The sequence below is a fragment of the Danio rerio genome, chromosome 13 (genome assembly GCF_052040795.2).
Source record: "Danio rerio strain M-AB ecotype USA chromosome 13, GRCz13ab, whole genome shotgun sequence".
Classification (NCBI taxonomy): Eukaryota; Metazoa; Chordata; class Actinopteri; order Cypriniformes; family Danionidae; genus Danio; species Danio rerio.
The window spans coordinates 19007987-19033060 of NC_141033.1; the positions used below are offsets into that span (position 1 = coordinate 19007987).

The following is a 25074-nucleotide window of genomic DNA, read 5'->3' on the forward strand; positions in this document are numbered from 1 at the left end:
TTAGGATATCAGTGATGATCATATAAAATCAACTGAGGCTTCACAGTGACTAGAATAAGTGGCTGCAAGTGTGTCCAATAGAAGTTGACTTGATTTTTACTAACAAAAAGAACCATAAAGATTGTATACTTCTGGAATATCAAAATGTTTTTTGTTAGTTATTAAATACAGTTAAGTGTCTTGGTGAATGAATATTTACAATCATTATTACTGGATTACAACACATATATGCACATTTAGCTGTTTGCAAATCCTGCTAATCAATATTTGTTTAGGGGGCAACCCCGTGATGTCAGACACAGCGACATTCCAAGATGGTTGTGCCCTAGGTCTAAAATCTATATTAAAACATGCCGTTTTCTGCTAAAAGGTTACATTAATCGAGTTTGTTTAACATATTTTCATTAAAGTGTAATCCAGTTTACAAAATAAGGTAAACTTGACTGAGTGCTTCATTTCCCCGTGAATTAAACTGTCATAGTATTTATTTTGTTGCTGTAGTACAAAACAACTGTAGTAAACAAATTATTAAATAGGCTTTAGTTTTCTACGCGTTAATCACGATGCACCACAGTTTACACTAACATTACATTATTTATTAAAATTGATCAGTTTACTATGCTGCAGTATTCTGTACCATTCATTAACACAGAGTTATACACATTATACACTTTACTATGTGGGTCAAAAACATGTTTATTATAAATTACTATAGTTTTCCTTATGCAGATAACTTCCAGACATCATGAAACTACAGATGAAAGCATAAAAAAGTGTGGACGCATATTCTACATTATCTATTTATTTATTTAGTTATTTATTTTAGTTTTTTTGTAGGGGGGAAAAATTGCTCCACAATAATGACCATCTTGTTTTGTTGCAAGAGTTGCTTTTCTTTTTTCTTCTGTCGATGAACTTACCATCAACAAATGTTCACCACTGCTGCTGCGCATATAGATGTTAACATTACGGTTGTTTATTCTGCTGAAATGTCAGTAAAGACTTGGATTATTGCAAAATTAAGAGATTTCATTGCAACGATTACATGACAGTGTATGTTGTTTATATTCTATATACATGCCACCTTTTCCTCTGTATTTCGGAACATATATTTACTTTACTAAACTTTTAAAACTGAATGAAAACAGAAATAATTAAATTTAGTCAATTTAATAACAGCAGATACCCTAATATGAAATGGATGCATATGTAATGACTCTTGATTGAATTCAAGAGTCCAGCAAAACTTGCTCTCACTCTTTTTTCTTTCGTAACTTGCACATACAACATCTTCTCATTTTTGCATAATGTGTCTGTGTGTGTGCGCAGGTGTGTGTTTGTTTTGTTTTTATCAGTGCCACACTTTGTCATAAATCAAAGCGATATGGTCTGACAAACAATCCAATATCCAAGGTTAAGAAAACAAAGAGAGGATAAATCACCCCAGTGTCATGTTCAATTTTTACAGCAGCATTAAGCCACAATAACCGTGAGAGGAGCCAAATTGTTATAAAAGCACTATACAATCAACTGTACTCCTGAAAGAGACACATCCTCAGTGAGAAACAACCATCATCATCATCATCATCATCTGGCAGATCCTCTCAGCACTGCACAGATGACTCATTCTAGAGTTGTGGGTACATTCATTCAATCATTTATTTATTTTCTCAGCTTAATCCCTTTATTAATCCGGGCTAGCCACAGCGGAATGAACCACCAACTTATTCAGCATATGTTTTACGCAGCGGATGCCCTTTCAGGTGCAACCCATCACTGGGAAACACTTATACACTTTTATTCACACACATACACTACGAACAATTTAGCTTACCCAATTCACCTACAGTATTTCACATTTCTTAGGACTTGTGGGAGAAACCGGAGCACCGGCGGAAACCCAAGCAAACACAAAGAGAACATGCAAACTCCACACATAAATGCCAACTGACCCAGCCGAGGCTTGAACTATCTTGCAGTGAGGCGACAGAACTAGCCATTGCGCCACCCTGGTTGTGGGTACATTTTCAAGCATTTTCTATTCATTTTCCTTAAACTGCAAAGATACAACAACTGGATAATTTACTGGAAACCGAATCCAATATTTTGTCAAATAATGCAGAATATTTAAATTTGAAAGAAAACATTTGATTGTATTATTTTTTTATGTTAAAGGTGTTGTCCAGGGTGTATTTTAAGGCTTGGTTGTGTTTATAAGATGGAAAGCAATGTGTGCTCATGCTTCACTTGTAGAAAAATCACGTAATTGTTTTATATATCTTACTTTGATTATATAAAGCTACTCAGCTAACATGAAAATGACTGTCATATTTTCTAGTTCCTCTAAAAGGCCTGCCCTTAATTGGTCAGCTAACCTAATGTGCTGTGATTTGCGGATTGGCTCCACGTCACACCTCTACAAGCACAAGCTTTTGTGCTGTGTAAACAGACAAGCTGTTAGCAGCGTTAGCTGCCTGAATCAGAAAGAAAAAATGAAAGGCACACTGCCTGCTCTCTAAAATGAAATCTGACAAGTGTCCTTCACATATTTGGAATAAACATGGAAGTAATATAAAACGTTTTCATATCTTTTGTGAGTTGGTTATTTGAGATGTAAAACGCTTGGAAGAGACACTGCACTGAAGACTGTGGGTGTTAACAGCAGTTTGACTGATGAATATGAATTTGTAGTTAAATTGTTACAGTGCCAAACAGCATTTTCTGTTGTTTACATCCTTGTTTATGTCCTCGCTACAGCAAACCGTTAATGCTAGAAACTGTGCATGTAAGGCTCCGTTTACACTGCCAGTTAAATGTCACCCAATTCCGATTTTTTCCTCATATGTGACACAGATCGGATCTGTTCTATGGCCGTGTAAACACGAAAAAAAACAAACAAAAAAAAACGCATGCATTCAGATTTTCAGAGATCGGTTTCAGGCCTCCTTCATATGTAAAAATAAATCAGATAAAAATCAGATATGTGACGATGCGACTCATGTAAACAGGCAGATCGGATTTATCGAGGCATTCTGTTTTGTATGTTATCAAACTTGCGACAATGTGGTGCTTCTTCGCGGTTTAATGACACAGAAGAAAGAGCGTGTGTGGAGACACCAACGTGGTAAACAATAAAAACAGAGGAAACACGAGGGAGAAAAGAAGTCAGTCGCCACAATTTGCCCTGAATGGTGGAGGACACCATATATAAACCATAGGTGCAAGCTGCAAGGATGGTTCTTTCCCACCTCCGCCTCAAAATCATTTTGAAGTATAGAGCCAAGTTCGTGTTGTAACTTTTGCTTTTTGTCGCTATTAATACTCGCACTGCGGGCTACACATAGAACAACTTTATTCTCTTTAACACCAGTGCGCACAGGCAAAGGCTACATCTTCAACTTCACACATACATCAGGGCTATACCATTACATAAACTGCGTAGGGGTAAATCTGGACTGAACCATTCACTGCTTATACTATGCTTCGCATATTTCGCAGAGCTAAAAGCAAGACAATTTCTTTCATTGTGGCTAGTGTGGCACAGATGTTAGAACCCGCTTTTATGGGTGTGTGCGTGTCCTAAATGTACGTATCCCGAAGCCCTTAAGATCTCACTAGCCCAGATGATTTTTTTTTTGTATTACTATAACATAAATCAAAAAATTTATTTTTGCTAAACATTTCATAACACTTTTCACAAAAATGTTACAGAAATATGTTCTCCCATGCACAATATAAAACAATTTTTTTTTCTCCAATTTTGACACAATACCTTTATAATCACTTAAAAGTTAATTTAGTTTACTTCATTTTAAAATAGAAATAGAATTGTGCAAAAGTATTGTAACAAGATATGTTTGATTTGTTTACATTACTAAAATGTCTGCATGGACACTTTGCATATGCTGTACTTTAGCCAGCCCACGTGTGTAGTAGAAAGCAATAGATGCAGATATTAATAATGAAAATGTATTTACCAGAAAATGCTTAGAAATTGTTTTGTAAAATGCCTTAAATCTTTAGTTTACAATACCTATAGTTTAGTTTTACCAGATGTTTTGTATCATAAAACTTAATAATTGATGTTTACAAGTTTTTTTTTAAACAAATGCTTTTAAAATGATGGTTCATAATTTAATATGGAAATTATTCATAAAATCACTTTGCTTTTCCAGTAATATTTATTTTCATAGATATTGTAATATAGGAGTTGTCCCACTCTTTTGTAACTTTTTTATGAGAACAATTGTGTACCTCCACTTTAATTATACGATAAAATAATACAGAACAGTATCGTGAGAGGTCTTTTCTGTACCATATAAGGAACAACTTTTACAAAGGTACAAAACTGTTCCTTATGGAGCAATATTTGTACCACCATGTACCTTATTTCAGAGAGTGTAGATATTTTTGAGGGCCACAGCAAGTACAAGATTTGTAAATCAATATGTATAATGATTCATTAGTTTTTTTTTTTTTCATAATTGAAAGTTTATAGGAACAATGAATCCAAAACAGCCCTCAATGTTTATGATTTGTGTAATATGCAAGGTGAATTGTCAAACAGAAAGAACCCTCTCAATCCAAGAAACAGGTCAGTGATTAAACAAATGCTTCATAATCTTGCTCTATTTACACATAAAAATGATTCACCTCCAAAAACGGATCCTTCTGTCTCGCTGCCCAGACTGTGTGAAACGTGTGGATGATGTGACACTATTTATGTCATGCATCAGCGGATAACAGTAAAGTGTCTGTAAATGTGTACATATTGAGGATTTATTTGCAGCAGGAAATGTAATGTAATCTCAATCAGTGGTGTGAGATACATGAAGATGCTCAGATGGAGTGGCTCAAATAAAGAAAAAAATACTATAAATGACGCAAAACACATTTTTGGATTGCAGTTAAATTAGCATTTTGAAAAGCCATCAAAACTAGTGCTAAAATAAAATAAATTACAGTAAAAAATAAGTGTAAAAAATTAAAATGTGCGAAAGTATGTTTAAATGCTGTCATTGTTTTTTTATTAATTTCAGTATTCATTAATACCTTTTTATTTTAAAAAACCAATAAAACTAGCAGTAAATATAGTTAAAAATAAACTAATAAAATAAAATAAAAAACATTAATTTTTAATATAACAAAATTATTGTTGTTTTTGATATAATTTTTAAGAAATAAAAAAATACAAATGAAAGTAAATCTAAATAATACATGATGCTTACATGATGTGTCATTGTTTAATAATATATATAAGGTTAAATATTAATGTAACTAAAAACTATTGATGTTTGGCAATAATTTGAATATTACATCCTACATTTCAGTTTCAGATTGTTATGATGACCACTGTTTAAATGATTGCAGATCGCTTGAGAACTACACATCTACCAAACTACAAATCCCATGCCCAGCACTCACACACCAGTTCTGGATCACCCCTTGATTTCACACACAGCTTCAGATAATCCTCACTGGTTACTTGGACTATGTAAGCACATAGACGCACTTATTCTTTGCTCAGAATTGTGCATTGTCCTTGTTCGCATATTTTGTTTATTTGATTCTTGGATTGTTTTTTTTTTTGTTTTTTTGTTAATGTTTTCTGCCTGCCTCTTGGATTACTCTTTTGGACTGCCTTTGCTGTAAATGTTTTGACCCCAGCCTGTAGTAGTGGGCAAAGCGAGGCATTGTGAAACACTGAAACAGCTGAAGCAAATGTGTCGAAGCTTCAAAATGTTTTGAAACCTGTCTCTACAGTGACACCCAAGGTTATAATAGTTTTGGATTTTTCATTAGTTTTAGTTTCTATTTCGTTTTGACTTTTTATTTTTCAAATTCAGTTAGTTTTTATTAGTTTTAGAGGTAGATTTCTTAGTTCTATATTTAAAAAAATGCCTTAGTTTTAGTTTAGTTTTCATTAGTTATAGTATTAGTTTCAGTTTTTTTTTCCTAAATAAGGATATTTGTTAGGTGGAAGATTTAAAATCAACAGGATAAATATTGTATAATAAAAACTCAGCCACACGTTTTTTGAAACATGTATTTAGAGAACACATGAACACTATCATCTACCACAACCATCTACCCATCCTCAAGTTAGACCCACAGTAGTGATGGACAGGGCCAGATTAACCTATGGGCATTATGGGCACAGGCTCAGGGGCCCGTCCGCACTTAGATTTTGCCTACTTTTCATCACCAGAAAGACATGTGGGAATAATTGATAAGTGTGTGTATTATGGAGGACCCAAATTCCTAGAACTGGATTGGAGAGGTGTTATATCCAAATCATGTGCATTATAAGTTTGTAGAAGTTATACATTAAAAATACCCTTAAATATAAATTTTAGTACTGCTTCAGTGAACTTGAACAAGTAGGCTATATTAAAATCCATTAATCTCCCTAGTTGTATTATTTTTTTTTTCAAAGTGTGCTTTAAATTCTTTAAAAATAAGTTAAATCTCTGTAGACTAGAAATATATGTACTGTATATAAATTATTTTAAAAATGTGGGCAATACATTATAAATTAATTTTATTTAACAAATATTATATTAATCTTATTTCAACTATGGGGTGCGGCTATAGGGGGCCTTCAAGACATTGTGCCCAGGGGCCTTTAAATTATTAATCCGAGCCTGGTGATGGCAAGTTCAGATTTTTAACACGGATGTTAGGACTCAACATTATGTAGTCAGCAATAGTAATTTCAGTCAGTTAAAATGATCAGAAAAGTCTTACAGTAAAGTTTTGCAACCCAGCTGAATCATGATTCGCTTATTCAAATTCCATTACGATTGTCTGTTATGAAATAAACTTACATTTTTCATCAGATCCTCTTATTTAAGCCCTCGGTTTACCCGTACTGCAGTTGTTTAAGTTTAGTTCAGTGGTTCAGTTCAGTCACACAGCTGTTTTGTTTGGTTTAATGAATCACGCATGCGCAGTATTAACGGTTCACCGCTTCTTAATGCAACGTTGCTGTTTTATTAACTAAATGAGATTATATATTGGTTTATTTAGAGTCAGAGGGGGTATTAGGCTTGTTATAAAGTAAGTAGTTGGTGGATAAGTGCTTAATGGAGACGCGAATCCTTTCAAATGATTCAGTTCGATTTGGTGAACTGGTTCAACCGGTTCACTTAGAAGATTTGGTTAAAAAGATTAGTTCGCGATCGCGATACAGAAATAAAACCCATTATTGGGCACAAATGTGTTAAAGTAATACTTTTAAGTATCTTTATTTAATGCTGTCGCCGTGCTGCTGTCATGTCCACGGGTTGTTTTTGTCGCGGAAGCAACAGCGAGGATGACTGGAGGAGAACCGGCTCGATCTGGCCAATGGCGGCAGGAGACTCTGAGGTGCGAAAGGGTAAAACACAAACACCTGCAGCACGGATTTTATTTACTTCTAAAAGGCTTACAGTAAGATTATGTATTAAATACATTCACAAATACGAAAACGAAGGATGTTTTTGCTATCATTTTAGTTAGTTTCAGTTAGTTTGGTATGTACACAATCCATTTTCAGTTAGTTCTAGTTTTTGAAAAAAACTCATTTTTATTTTTATTTTAGTTAACGACAATTATTTTACATTTTAGTTTTCGTTTTTTCATTAGTTTTCGTTAACTATAATAACCTTGGTGACACTTAGTGGTCATTTTTTTATGTATTGCTCAGGAACAGCTTTAGCAAAGAAACACAAATTGTTATGCAAATTGAGGTATTAACCCTCATTGTAGAGTTTAAGTTTTAAGTGACTGTGAAGTGGTTAGAATTACTGACCAGCATGCAGGGATAATGGGTTCGAATCCAGGAAGATGCAGCTATAGATTTTAGTTTTTAAATGCTCTGTTCTTGTAAAAAGTTTTGTTTTTACATTTGTCTGACATCTGAATGAACACTTTGCGAACACATCAGCCTGATCTCACGAGAAAACTTTATTTTACTTGTATTTACTTTTCGTTGGTTTAGTGGATAAGTTGTACAAATTAGTATGAGTTCAGTCATATGTAAATGTACAATTTTAAAAAGGAGGCATGGCACCCAACGCCGCCCCTAAACCCAACAGTCATTGGGTGATGAGCAAATCATACTAAATTGTATGAATTAGATTGTACGAATTCATATGAATTAGCCACTAAATCAAAACGTTACAGATTGCCGGGGGATTGTGTTGGAATAAAGATGTCTTATTTTGGTCATAAAAAAGTAATATTAATAAAATACATCAAGTCATAATTTCTGAGTATTTGTACAAGTCGGGATTTAAGTTGGGCCATTTGCATCACAGTTACTCTGTGCACATGCACAGTCCACTAGGCCAGGGGTTTTCAAACTGTGGGTCGCACAGTGAGGAAAGTTGTGTTGCAAAACGTCACTTAGCTGCAGCTATATTTATGTTACAGTGAATCAAAACCAGTATGATGAGCGGACGACTATTTAGAAACGATTTTGTTTTTCAAATTAATCATTTAGGTTAAAAAACATGAGATGAAAACGTTCCAATCAGCATTCATTGAATGACTGAGTCCGATTCATTTGTGTTGAACTGTTACGTGTCTACATCAGTAACGAGCAGCATTCATGACCGCAGCTTTAAAATGTTTGGTAAAATGGAAAAGGTTTTAAAACTAAAGGAGTCGCAGACTTTTGATACGTCTTCAGATCAAACCAAATATAAAAAGGAGCCACACAGAAAATACGATAAGTTCTACCTCGATCTTGGTTTTATTGCCGGCAGAAGTCCAGAGGATGAGGAAGACCTGCATTGTCTTTTATGCTCAGAAAAGCTTGCAAGTGCTAGCATGAAACCCTTAAAACTTAATCGGCACCTGACAACAAAACATTCTGAATACGTCAACAAAGTTTGATCATATTCTCTTCTAAAAACAGAAGGCTATGTTCGTCAACAAAAAATGATCACAGTTACAGCCAGCATCCCACAAAAAGAGTTCGAGCTTCATTTTTCGCATATTGAACCGCAAAATCCAAAAAGCTACACACTATAGGAGAGGAGCTTTTGCTGCCAGCCTGCATAGACATCGCTGAGGAAATGCTGGGTAAAGATGCTGCAATAAAGATAGCTAAAATTCACTTTCTGATTATACAGTACAACGGCGTACTGAGGAAATGTCTTATAAAATGCACGAACAAACATGTGAAAAATCTGCAGTAGTGCTGCATTTGCTCTACAACTTGAATAAAGCTCAGATGTTGCAAAAAGTGCAAATTTACTGGTTTATGTCAGGTACATTGACTCTACTGACATTGTTGAGGATTTTTTGTTTTGCAAAGAACTGATAAAACGAACGACATTAGCCAATAATTTTGACTGCTTTGAATGGATAATTTTTTTTACCCATTTTCCATAATAAAATTTTATGGTGGGTTTTGGGATTGATTTACTTGCCTAGGTGTGTGCCTGAATTAAAAAAAGTTATGGAACCTCTTCACTAAGCTACATGAGATTTTTTCTGTCTCTGTAAGTCAAATGCAGATTTGTCAGGTCTCAAAACGCTTCGAAATGTCTGATGGATGAATTGCTTTAGCAACGTGACATGTATGTTTCAAATCACCTTGTGTCAACTTGTGTTTTGGATCATGCTTCGGTGCAGTACTTGTGCTTTGGGATCTTGACACTGGATTGAAACATCAGTTTCACGTCAGCCATCCCTACTTGCCTACTGACCACTCTCATAAAATAAAGCTGCACATGGAACTCCATCTCTGTTTCCACCTGATATTTCATTACACAGATAAAGTTTTAGTAACTATGTAGCATTTTAGTTTTATGCAAACATGCTTACACTTTCATACTAGTTATTTGCAGTGTTACTCCCAAGTTATTTAGCGACATCCTGCCCATAATGATGATAATAAAAATAATAATCGTTATTATTCGTACTATTATTATTTGTATTATTATTATTATTATTATTATTATTATTATAATTATTATTATTATTATTATTATTATTATTATCAGCAGTAGTAGTAGTAGATATTGGAATTCTGCAGAATAATATGCATTTATTTACTTTTTTATTTAATCATGATTATTGTTTTAGTTAGTAAACAGTGTTTTTCTTTTGTTGACAGAAAATATACAGTTAAAGTAAGAATCATTAAACCCCCTAAATTATTAGCCCCCTGTTTATTTTTTCCCCAATTTCTGTTTAACGGAGAGAAGATTTTTTTCAACACATTTCTAAACATAATAGTTTTAATAACTCATTTCTAACAACTGATTTATTTTATCTTTGACATGATGACAGTAAATAAAATTTAACTAGATACTTTTAAAGACAATTCTATACGGCTAAAAATGACATTTAAAGGCTTAACTGGGTTAATTAGGTTAATTAGGCAGGTTGGGGTAATTGGGCAAGTTATTGTATAACAATGGTTTGTTCAGTAGACTATCAAAAAAATATAGCTTAAAGGGGTTAATAATTTTGACCTTAAATGGTTTTCCAAAAAAATTTTAACTTTTTTTTTTCTAGCCGAAAAAACAAAAAACAAATAAAATTTTCTCCAGAAGAGAAAAAATTATCAGACATTCTCTGAATATTTCCTTGCTCTCTTAAACATCATTTAGAAAATATAAAAAACAATGATTTCAACTGTATATAATTCACATTATAAACTAATATACATAACTATAAAAACAGGTATATACTTTTAAGACAAATAATTAATTACACTATGCAGGTAAAATTACACAATGCAGGTATATCCATACATTCTATTGCATGAATGTACTTCTTACGCACCTATAAGTCATAAAACAGAGTCCTAATATCTTGTTCTTCAATCCCAAAGATGCAAAGCACACAAACGCACAGTCTCTCTCTCTCTCTCTCTCTCTCTCTCTCTCTCTTTCTGTGTAACGCAGGCAAGCCACGTGCTTCACACACACTCAAGACGACATGAGCATCTATAACCTTAAAAATGACTCCTGGGCAGCAGGTATCCAATTATTCGTTAGCCAGGAAGCAGTGCTAAATGGAGAGCCGCGATGATTTACTCGCAACCTCTCCTTTTATTAAAACACTTTGTCTTATTGTTTTATTGATTTACAATCCGTCCTACTTTTTTGGCATCTGAAAACAATCAAGCAGCAGAGCGGCAGAATGTTTGGACATTAATCGTTAAAAGACAGTGTTTTATTCCTGGCCAGGGGTTTGCCGCACCAGCTGCTATGCATTCTGCTAAAAGCGAATGATTTATGGCCCCTCCGCCATAACGATGAGGCAGACTCATTAACATATCGACAGCACCCAAGATGGATCATCAGCATTGATTATTTCATGGCCTGTTGATGCCCATTTGTTAAAAAGAGAGAGGAGAGAAGAAGGAGGAGGATTTTTTTCCGGCCTGTTTTACGACTGCATCTTCAGCACAGACAGACAGGCCTTCTCACAAGAGCCATCATGGAGCTGTCGCGCTTCAATAAATCAGCCATTGACAACTATTAAGCAATCCGCGGTGCTTTGTGGATCTATACACAAAGAGAATGGGTCTCGACGGACGGGGTGACACAAAGCTCGCTCTTTATGACAGTAATAAAACATTCCAGCATTTCTGGGGGATGCATTAAACTATCAATGTCACGCTTTTCCGCCGAACAGAGAAGCGGCCTGTCATTTATGTTGTGTTAGATTATCTTATGATATCTAAAGCTGCCCGGGTTTTAGCACCTGCTACTCTACGGACAGTCTCTGACTAGTGTTTTCATCATGTCTCATTAGCAGGACGCAGGATATCGACCCACCCCGACTCTCATATGTCACCAAACTGACATTTTGCTCACACTACACACCATTTTAAAGATGTAGCCTCCTTTCGATTAAAAGCGTTCTTAATAAATGTAAAAGGATGTTGCCTTTTGTTATAAGCACTTTTGGAAGTGTGAATTGTGGTAAATCTAAATGCCTTACACATTGTGCACAATAATACCACACTAAATACAAACAAAAAATATACAGATTAAGTCAGAATTATTAGACTCCTGTATACCCCCCACACCTGCCCCAACCCCACCCCCCCATTTTTTAACTTAATAACTTTTAATAAATAATTTCTAATAACCAATTTATTTTATCTTTGACATGATGACGGTACATACTATTATTTAAGATACTAGTATTCAGCTTAAAGTCACATCACTAAACCAGTGACCGTGCACTGTAAAAAAATTCTGTAGTTTTACGGTTTAATTCTAGCAGCTGGAGTGTCGGAAAAAAAATAATAAATAACGGCCGGTCAATTACAGAAATTGACTGTTAAATAACAGAGATTGAATTACAGAAATTTACCAGAAATGTAAAATTAAAGAAATTTATGTATTTTAATGTTTATTATTTTAAGGTAAATTTCAGTAATTTAAAGCCCTTTTTTATGTTTTTTCCCGGCATAAATCGTAAATAAATCATAAATCTGCTGGAAATAAATCGTAAAATTACGGATATTTTTTTACAGTGTGCAATAAAACAACAACGTGTCCAATAGATGAATAAACATCAACATATTTCGAAAGATCATCTAGCCATTGGCTGAATTCTCCATCAGTCAAACTAGAAAGTAAGCTACTGGCTAAAAATAGCTCATAGATATGCATATGCAGAAGGTCAAAACACTCAACAGCTTTGTTTAGATTTTAGTAGCTATAATTTTAACATTTTATTCAGCTTGTGGTCTCATTTTATCTGTAACACTGTAAGCTATGATATCTTCTTGCTTTTTACTACAAAGATGCCGTTTTCCACCATAAGTAACATAAGCTGTGTCCCAAATCGCATACTTATGCACTATTCTATGCCATTTTGTAGTAGAAATAGTGTAAGTAGTGTGTTCACACTGAAAACTCTAAAAAATAATAAGTGCACTTTAATTACCCGGATGATGCACTCATTCAGCCAATAAAATGAAGTGTGTAATGATGAACACTTCACGCACTCAACGACCACAGGTTTGCTTACGTAGCGGAAGGGGAGGAGCTATCAGACGAAGATGTTGGATAACTTTATTTATTTTGGATGGTGAAAGCAAAATTCTCCTACGAGAGCGAATATAGCGCCTCCCGATGGTAAATGCGGCAATACTCACGGCAGGTATTATTTGGAATTTCGGTCGTTTATTTCACTGATTTGGCAACCGTCAAGCATCATTAGGGAAATGGTTTGAATTTCCGCTTAGTAAAAAAAACATTAGTGTGCCATTTGGGACGCCACTACATACATATACTATACTGTTGAGTGTGTAAGTGCATAAGTAAATAGTGCATGAGTGCATAGTGTATAGTGTGCCATTTGGGACACAGTCATAGTAAACTAATGTAAACAACAGGCCACCAGATGAAATCTAGACATAAACAAATAAATAACCATTCATAATTCAATACTATTGTGTTGGTGGACTAAATGTGTTCAATGGTATGTTGTTCCGTGAACTCTTATCTTTCATAATAATCTCTGATATACAGCAATGAATGCATGTGTGTTGTTATTACGATGATTTGTACTCTATATACAGTTGAAGTTTAATAAGGAATTATTAGCCCCCGTTTATTTTTTCCCAATTTTTGCTTAATTGGGTGAATAATAACTTACTTTTTTTATCTTTGCCATGACGACAGCAAATGATAATTGACTAGATATTTTTCAAGACACTTCAATACAGCTTAAAGTGACATTTAAAGGCTTTGCTAGGTTAATTAGGTTAACTAGACAGGTTAGGGTAATTAGGCAAGTCATTGTATAACGAGGGTTTGTTCTATAGACTATCAAAACAAAATGTAGCTTAAAGGGGCTAATAATTTTGACCTTAAAATGGGTTTTTAAAAAATGTATAAATGCTTTTATTCTAGCCGAAATAAAACAAATAAGACTTTCTCTAGAAGAAAAAATATTATCAGACGTACTGTGAAAACTTCCTTGCTCTGTTAAACATAATTTGGTAAATATAAAAATAATAATAATAATAAATCAAAGGGGGGCTAATAATTCTGATTTCAACTGTATAATAGGCATTTTCTGTACAACTAAAAACTTAGGCCAACACATTCTTTATAAGCTTCCCATTGAAAAAAAAAAAAGTTCTAATGGCTGCTTGAGAGTTGTAGCCTTAGACTGATGTACTCATATTCCTGTTGATGTAATCTATTTGTAAACACTGAAATGTAAAAAAAAAAAAAAAAGGCACCCCGGCACGCCCACGTCCTGACGCTAGGAAGGCTTAACGAGGTTTATTAGGCAAGTCATTGTTTAACAATAGTTTGTTCTGTAGAAAAATTAACAAAAATATTGCTTCAGGGGGCTAAATATATTGACTTTAAATAGTTTTTTTCTTTTTATTTTATTAAAAACGCTTTTATTCTAGTTGAAACAAAACAAGTAAGACTTTAATTTGATGACAAACATGCAAAGAAAATAATAATAAAAAAAACAACGAGGGGCAAACAATTTTTCACACCACTGTACTGCTTGAAAAACATCACATCATCTATATCAACATGATATCAATATTTTTCAATAAAGAATGAGTATGGATTTCCTTTGGCTGAACATCACTTTGGCCACTACTGTGAGATAAGCTGTGCTGTTTTGGTGTCTGCGTCGAATTAAAATGACAAAAGAGATTTCATTTGCACTTATTTTTGCAATGATATTAATAACTAATAATAATTAATGAGTAATATTAAAAGTAAAATGTCTATTTTTGTTTTAAATAACACTTTTGATTTGAATTTTTAAACTGTAAATATGAGCAAAATAAAGTTTAATCTTCATTCAGAGCCATTGTGTAAAATTTAAAATGACCTGCACATGCATACTAAAATATATAAAAGATTAAGTAAATATGCATAATTGTATTATAGTTTAAATTAGCAAAAACTTCTTGCTGGAGAATGCTAGTTTTAATGATAGTAGTAAAGTACAGTATAAATATTGAAAACGGCAAATAAGTTTTAGAAGTGTCCAGCTGCACTGAGATCCTTAAAAAGATATATTTTTTTGATGGTGTCAATTAAATATTGCTCAAAATATGAGTGATTATTTTATATTGTTAGTTATTTGTTTAGTTGTGAATACACTAATGACATTTTCATAAATATATCATTTACATTATTTTAAAAATATATCTTTGCATGTTTGCATGTTCTCCTCCTGTTGGTGTGGGTAATTTCCTCTGGTTTCCCCCACAATCTAAAGACTTGGACTATTGTGAATTTGGTAAACAAAATTGTCTATAGTGAATGAGTGCGTGTGAATGTGAGAGTGTAAGGGTGTTTTCCAGTATTGGGTTGTGGCTGGAGGTACATCCGCTGCGTAAAATGTATGCAAGAATAGTTGGTTCATCCTGCTGTGGTGATTCCTTGATAAATAAGGAACTAAGCTGAAGGAAAATTAATGAATGAATACTGAATTATTTAGCATGTTGTCCACTTTTTCACTATCACTAGCTACAGTAGTCCTTTTTATGTATACGAGTAGTTTATTGCATTTTTTAAAGAAATAAAGATATATTTATTTAGTTTTAAATCTGATAATTGAGAACAAGTGGTCACTAAATTTATCAATTTATCAATCATTGTTTTCATACAGCTTTTACTGAACTGTACCTTAAATATGTCCTATGGTGTGGCATAGCAAGAAAAACAACTCTTACTAATATACAAATAGTGTGAGAGTAATTTATTTTTGGACATTATCTTCTTATAGTGCTATTTCTTTTATTTGAAATCACCAATAATATAATTTTTAAAAAGACATTTTCAATAAATAGGAGTGTCATGCCAAAAGACAATAAAATGTTGTGTTGTAGTGGTTCCTAAAATGTGCAAAATATGGGAAATATGTGAAAAATTCTGAGACATAAACTTAACAGGTGCAGGTCATGGGCTTCACAGGGGGCTTCAGTCACATGATCGTGAACAAGGTCCTTCAACTAATTAAAGTTTTCTGTGGAATTTCCCAGAGGACATGCTTTTTACTGACAAAATACCTGCTTTTAGAAAAAATTATTTTAAAAATATTTACTGTAATAGCCACTTCTAAAATTAAGCCTTGAGCTATTTACTATCCATTTTACAAATTTATTTTTAATTCAATAAAGTTGCAATTTATTGATCTATGCTTTAGACCAGGGGTGTCCAAACTCAGTCATGAAGGGCCAGTGTCCTTAAGAGTTTAGCTCCAACTTGCCTCAAAACACCTGCCAGGACATTTCAAGTAAGCCAAGTAAGAGCTTGATTGCCTGGTTCAGGTGAGTCTTATTAGGGTTGGAGCTAAACTATGCTGGCACCGAATTTGGACACCCCTGCTTCAGACAGTCACACCATAGAACAGTTTTGAGCTTTGGATCAAAACTTTAAAAAAATAAAATAAATAAATAAACAAAAAAATGTAATAACACAGTAGCTCGTATAACAAGAGCTCCATTGAAGACAAAGAAATGTTTATCCACGCACCACATTTTAAATAAAGACTATACTAATTATATACATGCTTGCCATGAGTGTCAGTGAAAAATGCAGCATCAGGTCAATAACTTATAATCATAAACTTATATAATGTATATTATAATTAAACAAACCAGTCCACTCACACACATGACATCAAAGCAGCCACATTTGAAGAACGACCGAACAAAAACAAACGTTGCGATCACAACTTACAATAAGGTTTCGATAGTTAATGTATTTACTGACATGAACTAATACTGAACAATACTTATACATTAATCCTAGTTTAACGTTTACTAATGTATTAGTAACATCTAAATGCATTTTTGTTAACATGTACTGTGAATTAACATGAACTAATAATGAACAGCTTCATTTCCAATAACTAACATGTATAAATATTGTAATGAATGCTTTGTTCATTGTTTGTTCATGTTAATAAATGCATTAACTAATATTGACTAATACGACCTTACTAGCTGTACTGGATTCAGCTTTCAGAAATGATCAGATGTGCTCCAACATCAGGCACATTCAAATCAAGACTCAAAACACGTCTGTTTAGCTGTGCCTTTACTGAATGAGCACTGTTATGTACAGCAGATCACACTAGTTTGTCTTTATTTTCATTTTCATTCAGTTTTAACACATTTTAATCTGTTTTTAATATGTTTTTTACTTTGTTGTTTATTTTCTTATACTTGTAGTTTATGTTTATTTCATTCTTGTTGATGTAAAGTACTTTGAATTACTATTGTGTATAAAATGCACGATATAAATAAACTTGCCTTGCCTTATTGTAAAGTGTTACCAACGTTCCCAACTCCCTTCACCAGACATGAGATGTTTAAAGCAGTACAGACATGCATGTTTGTGCAGAAGAATGACTCTCTACCCCGTCATTCATTCTCCATCTCATCCTGCTCATCGGCCCCGTCAAACAGCCTCGTCAAGGTCAATTGAAGGAAATCATGATTTGCAAACACTTGCACAGGCAATTCATCAAACAAGCCTGTTTATGACTCAAAAAAACAAAAAAAAAAATCATATGAGGAACGCATTTTTATTTTTTTTTTATCTAGGACAGGATCTGACATTAAGGCGATGCAGTGAGTTAGAACACAGCCGCGTCTCTCATTACAGTGATAGAGTTTCCACACTAATTGACGGGCCGATCATTCATTATTGAATGGCAGGCACCTCACTGCTCCGGCTGATTGTTATTCTTTCGGCTGGCTGTCATCAGGCCTTCGCTGAAAGCGTAACCTTGCTGTGCGAGAGTGTCGCACACCTTTCTAAATCAGCAGCCCTGACAAACGGCTGACACGTATTGACCACATAATCTTTAGCGAGGGGTCAGAAAGTGAGAGTGGGCTTTTTAAGATCACGTTACATTTGTATCAATACTGTGTCTTTCGTCGCTGCTTTGTGTCCACAACACCGTTTAGAGTTGCATATATGGAAAGTAGCCTATTTGCCCTGACTAAGAAGAGACACTGCAGGCAAAACACTGTTTGTTTTGTTTTTGTTTTTTTTCATGCACACATCTTTGCTAAGATTTCTGGCTTTTTAATTCTAATGTTTTTTAAAGCAATGTAAAGAAAATATTTTTGGTGCTTTTCTGTACTTTAAGATATATGTCTGTCGGTATCATTTATAATGCATATTTTAAAGACCACTTTCCCCCAAAAACATTTTTTTTCTCAATTTCAGCTGCACTTCATAAAACTTCACAGTGGTATAATTATAACACTAATATTATATTATACTATATTATATTATATTATATTATATTATATTATATTATATTATATTATATTATATTATATTATATTATATTATATTATATTATATTATATTAGCTGGATATGTTTAGTCATTATTTAGCAGATTTATACTAAATAATAATAATAATAATAATAATAATAATAATAATAATAATAATAATAATAATTTTAAAAAGTTGATCAAAAATATAGAAACCTTTTTTATGTACCATCTTCATCTTTTTCCATCCTCAATGGTTTTCTTTTTCTTATTCATGTTATTATTTTTATTTTAATAATATTACCATCATTAATAGATAAGCTTTTCTATGTTATTGCTTTTATACTTGCCACATTCGCCATTGTGATATTCTTTAAAACGACAGTGGGCAATCAAAAGAAACTGACAGTAAAGTCAGACGGATAAACAGAGAAGTATACTGTTTCCGGAGCTACATCATATCATTAATTTCATTCTGAAATTTTAAACTAATTATTTTTATAAATTATTTTAATGATTATAAAGATTTTTATAACCATTCAAGATTTTTTTTTTAATCAAACTTTGGTAAATCACTTGCTTTTGTTCATATCTCTGACAGTTGCACCTATTAGTTTATTAAAAACTATATATTTACTATAAGTTTATTAAATTATTAATGACCACAGAACATGAGTTGCTCTACAAATATATATATATTTTTTGTTATGGCAAGAATAAAAGCAAGAAAAATACACTTACAAAAAATACTCTAAAAAAGAGTATCAAATAGGCTTTACCTTCAGTCTGTTTGATTGCCAAAGTTGTTTGATTTTGTTTATTTGATATCCATTTTGTGTTCAAATTAACTCAACAATACACAGCAACAACGTCGCTCTACGTCCTAATCCTAAAGAAGTATCTAAACTTGTGACTAATGTGGAATTTGGATTAAGGATAGTCTCAACAGTATGTTTTGTTGACCTTTGATTGGATTTGCATCCTGTGAACTGTATATCTCTTTGCATAAAAATGGAGAACAAACTCACTCACCCACAGTCTTGTATTGTCTGTCTTGTATCTTTTGTTAACCTTATTTTATTTGTCACCAGTAAATTGCACATTTGTTTGCATAATAAAAAATAAAGAATAATAAATAGATAACTTTATCCAATGTTGTTTTTTTATTTTGTTTCATAGTTTTTTTTCTACTAGAAACGTTAGCACTTATCACATATTTAATTAAACAATGCCCTATTTGCATATATAAATGCAACTTTTAACAAAGTGTATAATACAAAAGAAAAGGGGCTGTAATTCTTCACATAATCAATCACCAGGAGAAGTATGGAATATTTTCCCTCTATTCACCAGCAGTGTCTTGCCTCTCATTTACTTAAGGCAAAACGCGAAGCAAATGAGAGCAACGGTTGGCCTCTAAATGTCCTTGATGGAACCAGTGGGAGTGCTGGGGGAGCGCAGGATTGGGTGTGTGACAGAGGTCCGCCCTGCCCCTTGTACAGTATGGACGGGGCCTTTAAATTGCTTCCGTCAGTGGCGCTGAGTAATGAGTGTGATTGTAATCGGAGTTCCTGAGGCCAGCGGCATTAGTCTTCATCTTGCAATGGCCCTCCTTGCCACCCGTGACATCTAATGTAGAGCAGGTCTAGGCGTAATGAGAATCTATTCGGCAGCCCGAGCGCTCCCTGCACTGCACAGGAAAGCTTTGGTCAGGACAACAAGGTTATCGGCCCCCCAGCTCTGCCTCCAGCCGCCATTACATATTCAAGGGCTGCAAAATGACTGTGGTGTGCTGTGCTGATCCCACAAAGCCACCATCACATCATAAATACTGTACAGTCAACAATATATAGCTACCTGCAAATTAGAGATACAAACATCAACTAAAGGATAATGAAAATAAGAAGTATTAGCTTCAAGGTTCTCTGCATAGATCTGTCATGTGACATTGCTGACATTTTTTTTTACAAAATTGAGCTTTCTCATACATAACATTTTCAGGTGATGATAGCTACACAGTGACACTGTTTTTATTCTGCTTGTATTCTCATACCAACCAGAACATCAACAACAAATAGAGTATACAGGGTGCGAATTATTCATTGACGATTGGGGGGGGGGGGTCAACGTTTTCGGTGTAATTTTGTGCAATACATCCTTCAGTGAATCAAATGTAATGATATTTATTTTATTAATGCAACATATTTATTTTTTTCTGTGTTTTGAGTGACAGTTTGTGTATTCTGACCTACATATTCTACATATTTCGGTCAAATGTATATTTTTTTATTATCTTTTATTTAATTAGTAATATTAGTATTTAGGATGCAATTTAGAGCAAACTATTTCTTACTATTTAGAAGACTGACCCTCCGTACATGTTGTTTTCACAACCTTCAAGCAATGAAGATCAAGCATTAATTGTGTGTGTGTGTGTGTGTGTGTGTGTGTGTGTGTGTGTGTGTGTGTGTGTGTGTGTGGGGGGGAGGGGATCTTACGTCAGTAAGAGCAGAGTGTGAAGGTTTAATTAGCAGAGTAATAACACAGTTTTCCTTAAAATATTGCAATGCACACATTGCATTACATTACGGGCTAGTTAAAAAGAGAAAAAATCGTTGTGTGTCTTGCTGGTGCATCTGTGACGTATCAAGAGCCACAATATCCAGGCTAATGTAAGCATATCACCAAGAAGGTGAACCACATCCAAAGGAAGTAACTGTGGATGCAAGAGGAAGCTGTCGGAAAGGGATGATTTTATCTAAAAAATATAAAACCACAGCATTACAAATCTTGGGGTGTGGACAATGTGAAGCATGAATTGTTCTTTGATGTATTCCACTTCACTGTTTTTCCCACATCCGGGAGAGTTATGATATGGAGAAACCCCAAAGAAGCGTACCACCCAGACTGTTGCATGCCCAGACTGAAGCATGGGGTGGATCAGTAATGGTTTGGGCTGCAATATCATGGCATTCCATAGACCTAATAGTTACACGTGTATGCTAGATGGGCACGTCACTACCAAGGACTATCCAACCATTCTGGAGGACCATTTGTACCCAATGGTTCAAACAATGTATCCTGAAAGCAGTGCCATGTATAAGGATGAAAATGCACCAATACACACAGCGAAACTGGTAACAGAGAGGTTTTATGAACATGAAAGTTAAACATCTCTCATGGCCTGCACAATCATCAGAAATATATATTATTGAGCCATTTTGAGCTGTTGGAGTAGCGAGTCAGGAATCGTTCCTCCACCAGCATCATACGTAGTGACCTGACCACCACTCCGCAAGAAGAATGGCTCAAAATCCCTCAGGCCACTATGCGGGACTTGTATCTGTCAATCCCAAGACAAATTGATGCTGTATTGCCTGCAAAAGAAGGCCTTATAACATACTAATGAGATGTTGTGGTCCAAAACATTTTAGTTTCATTTTCCAATCCCTGTATAAACATATACACAAACTAAACATAATATGTGTTACAGTGACAACTAAAGTAAAGTGGCAAAAAGATGTATGGTGGTAATAATGATAATAATAATAATAATAATAATAATAATAATAATAATAATAATAATAATAATAATAATAATAATAATAATAATAATAATAATAATATGGCATCAGTAGTATGGTTATTATTGTTTTTATTTGTAAAAGATTATCATAATCACACAATCTTCACTAAGAATATTAAACAAAGTAATATCAAAAACAACAACAACAACAACAATAATAATAACAAAAATAATAATAACTGGGCTACAAGTAAAACATGCTGTGTAAAACATTTGCTGGATAAGTTGGTGGTTCATTCCGCTGTGGCGACCCCTGATTACTAAATGGACTAAGCCAAAAATAAAATGAATGAATGAATGAATAAATGAATGGATGGATGAATGGATGGACGAACAAACAAATGAACGAACAAACGAACGATGATGATGATGATAATAATAATAATATACTATTAGTAGCATTGTTATTCTTAATAAATGTTTTAATTTAATAAATCTTATAATCACCACAATCATTAATAAAAATATTAAACAAAATTAAATCAACAACAACGAAATAATAATAATAATTAATAATAATAATAATAATAAATCCTATTGTTATTATCAATAAATGTTTTTAAAAAAATCAGTGCAATAAAATAAAATTGCTCTTTCAATAAAAGTGCAATTAATCTTATAATCACCAAAATCATTAATAAAAATATTAAACAAAATAATGTTAACATTAAGCCAAAAAGAAAATGAATGAATGAATATTAACAATAATAATACTGATAAAACATCTTAGCTGTTAATAAAATGTCTTTTAATCTGCACTTTATATTATAAAACACTAATCCATTCATTCCAATAGTTGTCAATTGTAGCCCAAGAGAAAATACCAAGCCATGGACAATTTACCTGAGGTTTGTGATGCATTGCATCACATTTAATATAAAGAGCCATAGAGCTCAACACTGAAGAGAAATGACTCATAAAACGCATAATAGCTACATTCGTCTTGTTTAGTAATGGAAGAGAATTTCACACATTTACAAAAAAAAATGTCCTGTATTTTCCCACCAATTTAGCATGTATACAAATTATGTAAATACCTACATTTAAACAGATTAAACGATGCTATCACCACACACACACACACACACACACACACCCCATTGAAATTACTATCTTTTTTCCAATCCCATAAAGAAGTGCCATGATTTGTGTCTCTGTATTGATGACTCCATAAAAAAATCCCACAGATACATCCGAGCCTCTGTGCTCACCATTAAGCAGAAACATAAAATGCACACTTTCTGACAGGCCTGGCTCAGACTCTACACACACAGCCGTAAAACAATACTATCTAAAATCACGCAGCCTCTGCTGGCTGTCAAAAGCCCTTCATGCACACCGGGGCCAAATCTTTACAGATGCAAAGGATCCCGCGCTCAGTTAGCAGCGGGTAAATTGCTGAACACTTCAACAGGTCATTCCTCTCTGTCTCTCCCCGTTCGCCTGCGTTAAACTCGCCCTCCTCCACCCCTCCGTTCTCTCATCCACTTTCCAGGCTTCGTCCATCCATCAATCAGTGCAGTTTGTCAGTACAGACTTCATCCTGGATCCTGCAATCACCGGCGCAGACGCCTTCGCCGCTAGGGAGCCTCTCAGCCTCCATCTGCATTTGCGAGTGATGGGCGAGCGGGCAGGCGGGCGTCCCGGGGCCTTGACGCACGTCGCCTTCTATTGCACAGGCAAGCAAAAACACTAATGCTGCAGCTCGACTCCTCACCAAACTACTCGCCTTACTCTTGCATGCAGCCTGACACAGACAAGCATATGGAGGCAAACAAACACACACACATATAAGAGCACACTAGACAAACTCAGAGATGTGTATATATTCTGTGTATGTATATATGTACTATATAATGCCTTTACATTTTTATTTATTGCTTTTGTAATTTGCAATGCTCTTTTGAATGGAACTGAATTTAAATGAATTGAGCAAAGACTGTTATCTCAGGGTAAGTGAGGAGCATTTCCTGCCTCACTATGAACATTACCAAAACACATACGTCATACTCCAATTTTTCAAATAGTTACACTAAAGTTTATATCTACAAATAAATACAAAAAAAAAAAAAACTGAGGCATAACCTGAGTGGGAACTCGAGTCTGATATGAACAATAACAAAATGTATAATATGTAATATGTATAAGCCTGTCATAAACACAAAATCAGCCAGTAGACAAAACTAACATATACATCATTTTTAATGAATGTACCGTTGTGTTTTACTTGTACTCGTAGCAGTGCGATATGGCTGTATATCGGCACTACTGGAAGGCGTGCGTTGGCTCGAGGTTGCAGGCTGAGTGCCTTAGTGTCCCACCAGTGACGATATACAGCAATATCACACTGCTACGAGTCTGATATAACATTTATACACCAGTTCGACAGCATTATCGTGTATATTATAAAAGAAAATCAAACATGGAAAGTTTCAAAAATACTTTTGTTAGAGGAACTACTTTCTTCCACCATTCATTCACATCTGCAGCTGATGTCAGAACAGCAGAACCTATTGCTAATTCAGAAACTTTACTTTAGAGCTAGTATTTAAATGATTCTCTAGCGTAATGTCTAAACTGATAATCAAAAAGGTGATTTGTATCTGACATTTAAAGATTATGAGGCAGAATTGAGGAAGAAATGTCATCAGTCTACAGAGATTTCACTGTATTTCTCTGTTGCAATTGGGAGGTCACAATAATTATCCCCAAAAAAGCCAAGGCAAAGCAAACACTACCAGATTACTGTTTTGTTTGCGATAAGGAAAAACGATAAACACATGCGGGCATTTCTTCTTTCTTTCTTTTTACTGAACTAGTCTGCAGCAATAAAAACTGGAGACGAATTAGAAACAAACAAATGGCCGACCAAAAAGTAACTTAGGGTTATACAAAGAGTGTCCAAAAAAAATAAAAATACATTCCTGATATCTGAGTCACTACAATTATATGGCATAATTACATAAATACAAAAGAGAGAAATGGACTTAGAATGTCACTTGCCTAGTTTATAATGATTTAATCAGCTGTAGTTTTAAACAGTTTTTCTCCTATAAGGGCTTATTATATGATATGAAATGTTGAATAATATGATATATTGAATAATAATATGATATATTGAATATTAATGTGATATCTTGAATAATATTATAAAATATTAAATAATAATATAATAGGCGACGCAGTGGCGCAGTGGGTAGCACGTTTGACTCACAGCAAGAAGGTCGCTGGTTCGATCCTCGGTTC

General features: G+C 34.0%; 1 protein-coding gene across 5 annotated transcripts in view; it reads right to left on the reverse strand.

Annotated features, from left to right (window-relative positions):
- The window catches only part of lrmda (leucine rich melanocyte differentiation associated), a 597710-nt gene that overhangs the window by 416074 nt on the left and 156562 nt on the right, over positions 1 to 25074 (reverse strand).